We start from the raw sequence: 11,997 nt of genomic DNA, 5'->3' as shown, positions 1-11,997 counted from the left end.
CTGTAGACACACCATGAACAAGAAAGACACTGTTCATGCCTTCATGGAGTTTATCTTCTTGTGGGGGAGACAGAAATATATACATACGAACAAAAACTAAAGAAAAAGGAAGGCAAAGTGCAAGTCGTGAGCAGTGACATGAAGGAAACAAGACAAATGACAAATCCATCTCTAGAAATTTGTAGAACATTCTAGAATGTGGCTTTGATCTAGGAACAAACATTTCTTGTGCTGATTGCTTTCCTTTGGCAATTATCTTTGGCTTTTGAACTTGCTATAGAGAACCAGGAATAGATGGAGAATAGAGGTAGAAGATGTGATAAAGTAATGGGAGAAGACTCTTAGGTAATGAGACCTTAAAGGCTGTTCACATCTTTGTTTTTATATGTTCATTTCCCATTCTAGTTTGTTTAAAGCCTATCAAACAAGTGCTGAGATGCCTATTTGGTTTGTCAGCACTTCTGAGAGAAGTTCTTTTGGCCACTATAGGCCATATGAGGGAGTGGATAATGACTAAATCAGCATGATTAAAAGGGCACATGCATGCTGAGGAGAAGTGGAATTCCAGTTTGGATAGGTAAGGAAAAGTCATATTATGGTTAATAAGTGTTACTTTAATGTATCAAGTGAATAAATGTGGTACCTTGAAAGCAGACGAGTTGTTTAGCCTTTTTCCTGACCACAGAGTAAGGTCATGGAAAGAGCATGGGCTTAGGAGTCAGATTGATGAAGAATTCACTTCACTTCTTAGCCAGATGAGCTCAGGCAGGTTTCTTCACCTTGTTGAGCTTTGATTTCCTCATCTGTAAAGTGGTGGTAATACTATTTCCATGGTGATGTTTTAGAAATTAGACATAATGAGCCCAAAATGCCTTTCACATGGTAGACACTCTATCATTGGTTGCTATTATTGGGCAGTGATGAGCCACTGAAAGTTCTGGGGCAGGGTAAAAATAATAATAATTCATTCTTAATTTATACTATATGCCATATATTGTTTTAAGAACTTGATGTATATTTTAATTCTCACAACAGTCTTGTGAGAGAGATATAGTTATCTCTATTTTATAATTAAGGAAACTGAGGCTCAGAGAGATTATTTAATTTGGCCAAGGTCATATAGTAGTACATATATTTGAGTGTGTGTACTTACAGAGATGAAGTTTGAAGCCAGGCAGTCTGACTGCAAAACCTATGCTCTTAAGCACTATAGCAGAGCATGAAAACTTTGTGAAGACTCATTTGGCAGCAGTCTACAGGGTAGGTTTTAGATTCCTCAAAAAAAAAAAAAGACATCTTCAACTCATCTTTGTTTTAGTAATCAGTGAATAACCATAAAGTACTAGTCTTTGTCAAGCATGTAAAAAAAAATCCGACCCCTGTCCTTCATGGTTTAAGAACATATTAAAAATATTAATATTTCTTAACTCAGAAAAAGAATATCCTGATAATCCTTTATTTAGGTCAAAAGTAAAAAGAGAATGTATGAACTATATCATCTTAAGCTTGAAGTTCACAAAGAAATAAAATTTTCTTGATGTGAGATTTACTTGTCCTTACCCATGCTGTTATCCCTTCTGAATATATCGCTTGTTTATTGGATTCCATTTCCTCTCCCCCACAAACCCACATTATTTTGATTTGGGGACAAATGGGAAGACAGTGATTTTCCTCAACAGCCTAATGAATTTTGTTTCCTTCTAGTTCAGAGCATAGATGCTAAAAACTGTTAACAAGTCTAGGCATTTCTTTTTTATAATTAGCTCTAATGCAATTAAACCAAAACAATGAAATTGAGAGTTTACCTCAGATAGCCCCTACCATACCAATCAACACACAGTAGTCCTGTTTCTAGGATTTCTCTCTCCTTCCCTTCCTGTCTTCCTTTGGGAAAGTGCTTTGGGGTAGCAAGCAACAAGCCAAACAGCAGCAGGCAAATAAAATCAGCTCTTTTCTGTTTCCCCACCGGGATAGGACAGGAGAGGGAGCAAGAACCCTCCATCAAAGAGAATTGAGGCTTAGGTGTGCCATTCTAAAAAGCTCTTGTTTCTTGACGCCCTCTATCCCCAGCTCTGCAGTAATTCCTCAGAGACTGTACAGCCTCCGCTTTAAATATAAATATATATAAAACTTCCCCCTGTCTCTTTTTCTCCTCCTCTCTCTCTTTTTTTTAATTTCTTATAATAAAGTTTCCTATTGGATAAGGTCAGCTCCCTGATTTATGCCTGGCTCCTATTGGAAGCTCACAGGGGCTGACATCACTTAGGAAAGCGAGGGGGTAGGGCTGCCAGATCAGTTTGTCACCACCCAGGCTCCCTTGCCTTTGGCTGGGTGCAACTTCCATTTTAGGTGTTGGATCTGAGGGGAAAAAAAAAGAGAGAGGGAGAGAGAGAAAGAAGAGCAGGAAAGATCCTGAAAGGAGGAAGAGGTGGCGAAAAATCAACTGCCCTGCTGGATTTGTCTTTCTCAGCACATTGGCGAAGCCTTGGGTTTCTTTCTTAAAGGACTGGTTTTTTGAAGTCCACGTTTGAGGTGTGTGCCTTTTTAAAAAATGTGTGTACAGACGGGCAAAGGAGGATAAGCCAAGTTGAATTTTTGTCTTACGGTAACCGGAGGGAATTTAAAACGGGAGAGAGTCTGTTATGCTGGTGGGTGACTTTTAAGCAATTATTTTTTTCTTTCCACTTTCAATACTTTGGGGGGATTTTGGTATTTTATTATATTAAAAAAAGGTAAAATACTCAAGACCTAGAAACAAACTTCTAGGTCTCTTTAATACAGGAAGCTGAATAGATTCTTACACAGGGGTAAGAACAGTTGTGTAAATTTACATTTTGGTGTGTTCTTTGATTTTACGTTTTTTTCTGGATTAAGCTAACGTCCTTCTGTTTTCAGAGGCCAAATCAAAAGTTGGGTTTTTGGCATGTTGCGTGTGGGTTGGGAAAGGAATTTGTCCGGATCGGAAGCTAGTTATACAGATGGTTCTTCATATGTTTCAAAACTTTTTTTTTTCCTTTTATCATTGGATTCGTGGAAGTGGAAAGTTGCAGGGAGCTTTACAGCTTAAATGGTATTATTTTTTTCCTCTAGAGAGTTTGAACGGCCCAGATCGGTTTCAGCCTGCTGTTCCTGGGTGGATCCCTCTTTTACTTTTCCAGGTGCAATGGGTGGGAGCCTCATTCTCCTGCTAGACGTAGCCTCCCTGCTTTGCCTTATAAAAGAAAACAAATGGATCTATGTTAACTGAATTGCCATCCCCTTCTTCCTCCTAAAAGTACCTCTGGTGGTAAAGATTTGTAGAGGTGTTGTATGTTAAATCTGCAAATACATAGCATTTGGTTTATGTGCTTAAAGGGATAAGGAAATTCTTTTTTTTTTCTCTCCGCGCCCTCCCCATAAGGAAATTCTAATCATGCTTTTATTTCACCTGAGTAAAGTGGCAACACACCTGAAAGGGCCATGGGTGGACTAAGATTAGGTTTAGAGAAACTACTTATAGAAACTTTAGTGTTTACAACGCATTTGAGAAGATACAAGGGAAATTTTTATTTTTAAAAATAAAAAGTTGAAAGTTGTTTTTTGGAGGTGAGTTTTTTGTTTAATTTTCCATGAAATCAAATCTGTTAGAGCTGAAGGCTCATGACTGTGCTTTTGTATCTTATATTTAATCTTAAGATTTGTTTTTGCAAATGCATTTTTGCAAAAGTACTGATTTCAGATAATTATATAGCCAACTCATCAGTAGCTGAAAACTGGGGTATTCTCTTTCTTCTCCTTTTGAAAATGCGAATCGGTCTGAAAATTATAGCTGGAGTAGATACTGCCCTAATTGTAACAAGATGGGCCTTAATGTGTAAGCTGCTCATTAGCTTTAAACTGGTATGTATCTTTAATAATCCTTTGATTTTTGTGCCTTCTCTCCCATTTTTTTTTTAGACTAGAAGACGTCCTTGAATTTCTTTTCTAGAGTAAGGGTATTTCTTGAAAGATGATTTCATCCTTGTGAGGTTCTGGCTTCAGGAGGAAACAGAACTTTGTTCCTCCTTTTATTATAATCTAGGGAAGGGTGCAGGAAATTTTTGATGTCTGGATCTCGTAATTATAGCAAGTACAGTAAAAAAAGAAAAAAATACAATGTGTACAGTCTGTTGAGCTGTAGTTTAATATTTACCAAATTTTCTTTCAAAATGTTCTCTCTGCCTTGATTCCAGCCTAGGGAGATTTCTTGGTGGATCTTTGGAGGGCTGGTCATGTTGCTGCCGAGTGTCGGTTTCCCACTCAACCTTTAGGGGGAGGGATGAGGGAATCCGAAGGAGGAGTACAAAGGCAGTTTGAAAATAGGTTCTGGATGACTGAGTGGTGGTGATTTGGATCTGGCTTTAAATACTGGGCTTTGTGTAGCTGCAATGAGCATCCTAGTTAACTAGTGTCCAGGACTGTTTCCACGAACTAAGGCATTGTTTTGGCTGGTGTGTGGTATATAGAGCCTTTTGGGTGATAAGATGGAAGATTTGCCTTTTACCTCATCTCCACTGGTTCTTTCAGAAATTATAGTAAGGAGTGTGGATAAGTAAATCTTTTGTTTTTTAATTTTTGATTTTCTGATTTTGGTTTTGGGGTAAAAAATGATGACAAGTAAGTATGAGTGGTGCAGATTTTTCTTTCCTTGTTTGCCTCTTATATACTGTTGGTTTCTTTGTTATGTGAATAAGGTAGTAGTGGTCTTGTGTTCCAGATGAGGGGTCTCTTTTTAGTGGTTGGAGTTTAGTACCTTTCTTAGGGTTCTAACATGGACATTCAGAGAGGGTAGACTGTATTCTCTCAGCTAGTGTAAAATTGGGACTATTAGAAATCTTAAAAAAAAGGAAAAGCTCAGGTAATTACAGTCCAGCCTTAGGATTATAAAGTAGTTGATCTCTAGGGATGGGTGAGATAGGATGGATGCAAATAAATTAAGCATAGATCACTATCAATTGGAATAACAAAATGATTAGCTCAGTATAATTTATTGATTTCTATTTTGGTACCAACTGCTAGGACCTCCCCTCTTTATTGTGTGTGTGTGTGTTTTTTTTTGTTTTTACTGTGTGCTAAGTATTTTTCATAAACTTAGTATTTACTTAATTTTCCACAACAACCTTTTCTGTTTTTAAGGAATTTGAGCCTCAAAGAAGCTGAGGTTTGCTGAAAATCTCACTGCCTGTAAATGGTTGAGGCCTGGATTAACCCTGGTCTGACTAACTACAAAGTCCATGGACTTAACCACTTAATACACTGCCATTTTTCAGAGAGAATAGTAACAACAACTAGAGCTAAAATGAGCCCTTGCTAGAGGCAGGAATGTTTCATCTTGGTGCAGGGTCAGTATTCACTTAGATTTCTAACCCTCTTCCACTCCCCACAACCACTGTTGGGATAATGTATGTAAAAGATCTTTTTTCCTTAGAGCCCTTGAGGAGCTGAATATACTAGAATGGATATTATATTAATCTCTAGTACAGGGATCTTTCCACATGTGTGCCACTGCTGTCCTAATTTCTTAAACTTCTGAAAATGTCTCAAACTTCGTTTGATTATCAGTAAAATTTCTTCTTCCAGAGAATTTTCAGGTATGTGATTTGGAATGATACAACTTGCAGGAACAGGCTTGTAGGAGGTACTTCAAATAATGTATTTATTACACTGTTGAAATTGTCTATTTATACTTGTCTTTTCCTCTAGACTGTGAGCTGCTTGGGTGTAGGTGCTGTCTTATCTCTCTGTATCTTTTTAGCACCTGTCTTAGTGTCTGGTACGTACTGAGGTGCTCAGTAAGCCTTGGTTAAATAAGGCCCTTGATGGGAAGGAGTGAGGGACTGTTTTGTGGGGAAGGCTTGGAAGGAGGTTGAGAAAGGAAGCACAACAACATAGATTAATAAAATTGCAATGTAATTTTGCAACCTTTACTGTAGTTCCAACCTTTTATGAGTCTCCTCCATTCTATATTTAAGCAAAATTTCTGGAAATAATGGAGGATTTTAAATTTTAGCGTTTCATTAATTCTGTTTCCTTTCTTGACAAGTAGTCCAAAGAGTGTGAAAAGTAAGGATCCTAGTCAGTTCATTTCATACTGTAGGCAGCTGTTAGATTCAACCACAGAAAATCTTGAAAGTAGCCATTTTCCAGAGGAGAGAAACTGGTTACCTAGAACGTATTAGGGCAACAGCAGGGAGGTACTACTTTCAGCCGTGGTTGGAAGTTAGTGGTTTCTATGCTCGTTTTAAAAACATTAAGAGCTTGGGATGATAGTTTCAAAGAAAATGTATTTGGATATCATTGCTTTTTTTTTTTTTTTTTAATCACTGTTTCAGCCATGAAACTTTAGGAGATTTTGTGCACAAGGTGTATTGGGAAGTTTATGAGTTTAAGAACTGAAATTAGGCTGGATGCGGTGGCTCCCACCTGTAATCCTGGCACTTTGGGAGGCCAAGACAGGAGGATTGCTCTAGCTCAGCCTGAGTAAGAGTGAGACCCTGTCCCTACAAAAAATAGAAAAAGTTAACTGCGCATGGTGGCACATGCCTGTAGTCCCGGCTACTTGGGAGGCTGAGGCAGGAGGATCCCTTGAGCCCAGGAGTTGGAGGTTACAGTGAGCTATGATGATGCCACTGCACTCTAGCTGGGGTGACAGAACAAGACTCTGTCTGAAAAACAAAAAAAACCCCTGAAATTAGTTTTCATGGGTAATTTAGAAAATAATTACAAGAGACTTGCCTAAAGGAATGAGCTTTTGGTAATAAGGATGTCAATAACTACACATATTCTTTCATGTTGTCTTCCCTCAGAGAAGGGTTAAATGCCACGAGAAGCTGAAATAGAGATTGCTCTACCTAAAAAATGCAGCTGCCACCAAGGTTTCCAACAGAGCATTGATATAGGCTGGCTGGGAGAGTGTAAGGAGGCAATAACAACTATTCTGGTTAGAATGAACAACGGGGAAAATTGATTTGTAGTTAGTTATATAATGCATTTTTTGGAAGTAATTTTTTTCCCTACTTGGAATTGCATGTTGTTGATTATTAAGCACTGAGAATAGGGCCCACATTTACTATTCTATTGGGGAACAGTGTTCTTTTTTTAGGGCCACTTCCTCTCCCATGAGCCCTTTAATCTAATTGGCATGGTGTGTGAGCAGTTTAGATCAGGCATATAGCAGGATCATTATAAGGATCCAAAGAATTTTCTTAAAGCCTTCGTTGCTGATCAGCAATAGGTAATTTGGTCATGACTTTCAGGAAACATGTCCCATTGTATGATGGCAAAAGCAATTTTTAACTTTTTATTTCAAATGTGCAGTAAAGTTGCAGGAATAGCACCATAATTGCTGTATACTCTTCATTCACCTAGGCACCAATTGTTAACAATTTTGCCACAAATATTTTATTATTTTATATTTTTTGATCAATGTGATGACCAAAAGGGGAATTTCCAATCTGAGAGTTCCACAATACAGTGAGGCAGGGCTGCATAGCATAGTGGTTAAGAGCATGGATGCTGGAGCCAAACTGCCACGTAGGATCTGTGTAACCTAGGGCAAACTGCTTGTCTGTGCCTCAGTCTCCCTGTCTGTAAAATGGAGACAATAATATTAACCATCTCATAGAACTTGTGTGACAATTGATTTAATATATGTAAAAGTCATAGCACAGTGCACAGCTCTTAGTAATGCCTTGTGTTTGCTACTAGAATGGGTGCATTCAATGAATTCAGACTTCATTTGTCTGTTGGACTAAGTGTCCTTTAAGTTCATTTAAAACCTGAAGTTCTGTGGTAGATGTAGATACTTATTTTACAGAATAAATGGGTTCCTGGATAGGTAAGCTAATTTTTAAATTTTTTTAATGAAAAAATGTTTTTAGTAATAGGCAACTTTGGGAGTTGTGTGGACATGGTTGTCCACAATAGCAGTGGTATGAGAATGGGTAAATTTTTGTAAAATGAGGTGTAGGGGCAGGAGGGAGGAGAAACAAGTGCCAGATCTTGAGTATCTTATAGTAATTTCTTGAGAGGCTGATATTTTAGGGGAAAAAACCTGTGATACAAATTTCTCCCACCTTTTTATATCTACGAGAGACAGAACTCTAGCATCCAAGGAGTAGATCTTCTTCAACTTTGGCAGAGAATGAACTGAAAAAAGTTTTGTTTGGGTTTATTATTCTTGCCTCCGAATCAGATTTTTTATCTCTAAGTTTCTCTTGTCCAACCCGGATTTTGTAGGATAACATTCATTTATGAATGGTTGTACAGGAAACAGTTACATAGAAATGAAGGCAGGCTTTTACTATCCCATTTCGTGAAATAAGCTCCCTCTTTGGTGTTCAGGAAACATCATTCTCTGTTTGCAGCCCTTATTTATGGACATTTGCAAAACTGAGACATGTAGAAATTTTGAGTTCATGAATGCTTCCCGTGAAAACTGTGTTTCAAAGAAATGAGTCTGCTCTTATATGTGGAAAAGCCAGGCTGTGGCCTGTGGGAAATACATATGTGTTAGATGCAGCCTTGCCTGGAAACTTGTAATTTTTTTCCAGCCTAGAATTTTCCTTCTTTTTTCTCTTTTTCTTCATATTAAATAACCCATGATTGTCTGGCTATGCAGTTGTAGGAAAAAAAAAAAAAAACCATGAAACTAGTGTTCTGAATAGTATTTAAGCCAGTTTCTATTGGCACTCCATAGCCTTCTACTATTAACTCCCTCAACCAAACTGCCCACATTTTTTTTTTTAACCCATATTTCCTCTGTCAATTCTCCTATATTTTCTCCTTTTCGTTTACTTTCCTGTTCTCTGTGATATCTCCCTTTGTCTTTCTTTACCTCCTTTTGCCTCCCCTATCATTTTTTTCCCCTGTACGTTGGTGGTTTTCATGGGTATCACTTTGCCTTACTAACAATATGGAAGACCTTTCTGAATTCTTATTCTAGAATAAACTGTACCCATGTGCTAAAGGTACAAGTATCAGGATACTATTTCTGTTTGTTTCAGTTGGTTCCAGATTAGGATTATAGTTGTAACTCAAGAATATTGATCTAGTAATTCAGATTCGTTTTTATCTTTGATTTTCATATCTCATCTACATTTCCTAATTAATTACTCATTTAGGTTCAGTTGAGAGTAGAACAAAAGAAATTTGCTTTCCCCAGAATAATTTGTCAGTTTTGTACGTGCTTCCCTTATTCTATATTGGAATGCAGTATCTCACATTAGGAGGTCTCTTTGTGGAGTGGAAAGATTTTTGTTTTAGGGAGTTTATATTTTAAGAAACCAAGATATATTCTGATGATTGAGGACATAAGACATTGTTATAGAAACTAGGTCAACTTTTCAATACCTTTATCAAAGTACCTGCAGTTCCCATTTCATTGCAAGTGAAGTAAATCTCATTGAAATAAAGTAGCTGGTGTGTATTCAGTACACTTTTAAAATAGAGTACTCTATTTTAAAAGAGAAATTGGTGCCAATCTGATTTCTTTCCTGCTTCTTTGTTGGAATGGGGGAAGCTCTGTAACCTGTGTGCTGTTCTACTCTCCATTGGCTACTTTGTAAACCAGGACAAAGTTGGCCACTTGAATGTCTACCCTGCTGAAGGTCAGCCAAACAGGCCGGTAAGGCTACATAGGCCTCTTCATAGGCCCAAGATCACGCATGGAAAGAAAAGTATAGAAATAAAAATGAAATGAAACGAAGTTGATTTTTTTTCTAAAATTTAACTTTTTGTATTAATTGAAGAAGTAAAACATCTTGATTCAAAAGAAATTTGAGAATCTGCTATATGCCATGCATTGAAGTACAGCAATAAACAAAATAGACCTACTACTTGTCCTCAAAGAGCTTACATTCTAGTTGTGAGAGACAAATAATGAGTAAACTAATAATTATGTAGTATGTCAGAGTGTGGTAATGCTATTAAGAAAAAAAAAAGAAGAATAAGTAGCATGGAGGATAAGAATTGCTAGGGTGGGAGTGAAGTTATTTTATATAGAGTGGTCAGGGAAGGCCTCATGTAAAAGAGAGAACAGAAGAAAAGAGGGACAGAGTCATGTAGATATGAGGAGTAGAAAGTGCAAAGGTCCTGAGGCTGGCTGGTCGTTGTTAGTGAGCAAGAGAGATGGGGGGAGGGGAGAAGTAAGAGAACTGTCTAGAGAGGTCCAATGGGAGTGTACTGGGGGGAGAGGGGGGAAGGGAAATAATCTAGGACCTTGTTGTACCCAGAAAAGTTGTCTCCTTAGTTCAGGCCCCAGAGGCAACAGCTGTTACCAATTTTTTGTTTTTGTTTTTTTTGGAATCTCTGTTGCTCTGGCTAGAGTGCAATGATGTCGTCATTAGCTCACCGCAACCTCAAACTCCTGGGCTCAAGCGATCCTCCTGCCTCAGCCTCCTGAGTAGCTGGGACTACAGGCCCATGCCACCACGCCCAGCTAATTTTTCTATTTTTGGTAGAGACAGTGTCTCGATATTGCTCAGGCTGGTCTTGAACTCCTGACCTCAAGTAATCCTCCTGCCTCAGCCTCCCAGAGTGCTAGGATTACAGGCATGAGCCACTGTGCCCGGGTTATCACCAATTTTTTGCGTATTCCTTGTGAGTTGAGGTAGCATCTGACCCAGCCTTTGTCTTTCTCCTATTGTGGGAGCTCTGTGAAAGTATAATATAGTCAGCAAGTAATTTGCATAGTAGCAAATTTTGCATAGGTTGGTGACCCTTGTCTTGGAGAATAATAGTAAGGCAACTCCTTAGAATAAGTTGTATGTATTTGGGAAGTGAGATCAAAATTTTTCTTCCCCAGAGAAATACTGCATACTTCTCCATCCTGTTATCTACAGAGTCAATTTTCTGTGAACAGGAGGAGTGACAGTCTAGACCTGGTACAGTTTCCTTTTGAGTACAACATTTGTTGGTTTGGTTTATGTGCTTTTGACCAAATATTATGCTTGCCCTACTTGTCTGCTGCTTTTCCTTTTGTTCATTTGACCAAAAAGCTCCTGCTTGCCCACAGCCCTCATCAATCATTGTGATTTAATGGATTCAGGGACCCCTTTATAGGTCACCATCTACATATATCTGTCTTGCACATTGAGGGAGATAATTTGTCCCTGATAACTAACTGTATGTCTCTATTTTCCCTTTCCATGTGTATGTTTAGGCATTAGGGGTTATTAAAGCACATACTGAGCCACTTTACCTGGTTGATTTTAATGGACCAATTAAAATTGAGGAGGAAGCACCAATTATTTAGTGATTTGATGCTCTATGGCAACCTGATGTAGGAAAGTAAAAGGATATTTAATTATCACAGTACCTATGTCTTGAATCACCTACTCTTACTTTCCCTCTCAAGATTTCTGGTTTAGCTAGTCTGTACCTTAGTGAAAGAGTCTCTCTGTCTCCCTCTCTGTTTGGAGTTTTCAACCCTGGTACTTGACCTGGTTACCCTCTGTTCCTCCCTTTAATTACGCTTATCTAGTTGTCATCCTGTTACTTAATATCATCCTTGGGAGATGACCTCAATCAGGAAATCTTTTTTTTTCCTTCCATCTTCTCCTTTGGTCAGGTAACTGTATCATCTTGCATGGGAAATACTCCAGGCATTCACAGATTCCTCTAAAATTTGAAGTTGCTTAAAAAAACTAGTTGATATGTATTACTTCAGGGTATACAGATTGGGCCAAGATGTTTGTGTTTGTCTTAAGAGAGTGTCTTTTTTTTTTTTTTAAAGAATGTCTTTTAATATCATTTCTTCTTTCCTAACTCTAAAGTGACACATGCTTCCTTATGGAAATATTTCTCTTTGTGGTTCTTTTAAAGATATTTTGCTATTCACTTACTCTTTCTTAAACCAGAAGTTAAAGTGACTTGCTTGGGTAAGTGTCAGAGGTAACACCTGAATACAGAGTTTCTGGTTATTTCTATTATATTTTGTCAGATGGGCTAGAATTATCTAGAGTCTTGGAATGCTAGATT

General features: G+C 38.0%; 1 protein-coding gene across 4 annotated transcripts in view; it reads left to right on the top strand.

Moving 5' to 3' along the window:
- Positions 1-2,245: 2,245 nt before the first annotated feature.
- The window catches only part of CTNND1 (catenin (cadherin-associated protein), delta 1), a 46,431-nt gene continuing 36,679 nt past the window's right edge, over positions 2,246-11,997 (top strand). For 2 of the 4 annotated variants that reach the window (XM_012643945.1, XM_012643947.1), the window contains exon 1: positions 2,246-2,532. The gene's annotated coding sequence lies outside the window, so the exon portion shown is untranslated. The remainder of the gene's footprint in view (positions 2,533-11,997) is intronic. The other 2 variants (XM_012643948.1, XM_012643946.1) reach the window with 1 other exon arrangement.

The sequence above is a fragment of the Propithecus coquereli genome, unplaced genomic scaffold (genome assembly GCF_000956105.1).
Source record: "Propithecus coquereli isolate 6110/MARCELLA unplaced genomic scaffold, Pcoq_1.0 Scaffold202, whole genome shotgun sequence".
In the NCBI taxonomy this organism is placed as follows: Eukaryota; Metazoa; Chordata; class Mammalia; order Primates; family Indriidae; genus Propithecus; species Propithecus coquereli.
This window is presented reverse-complemented; position numbering and strand designations above follow the sequence as displayed.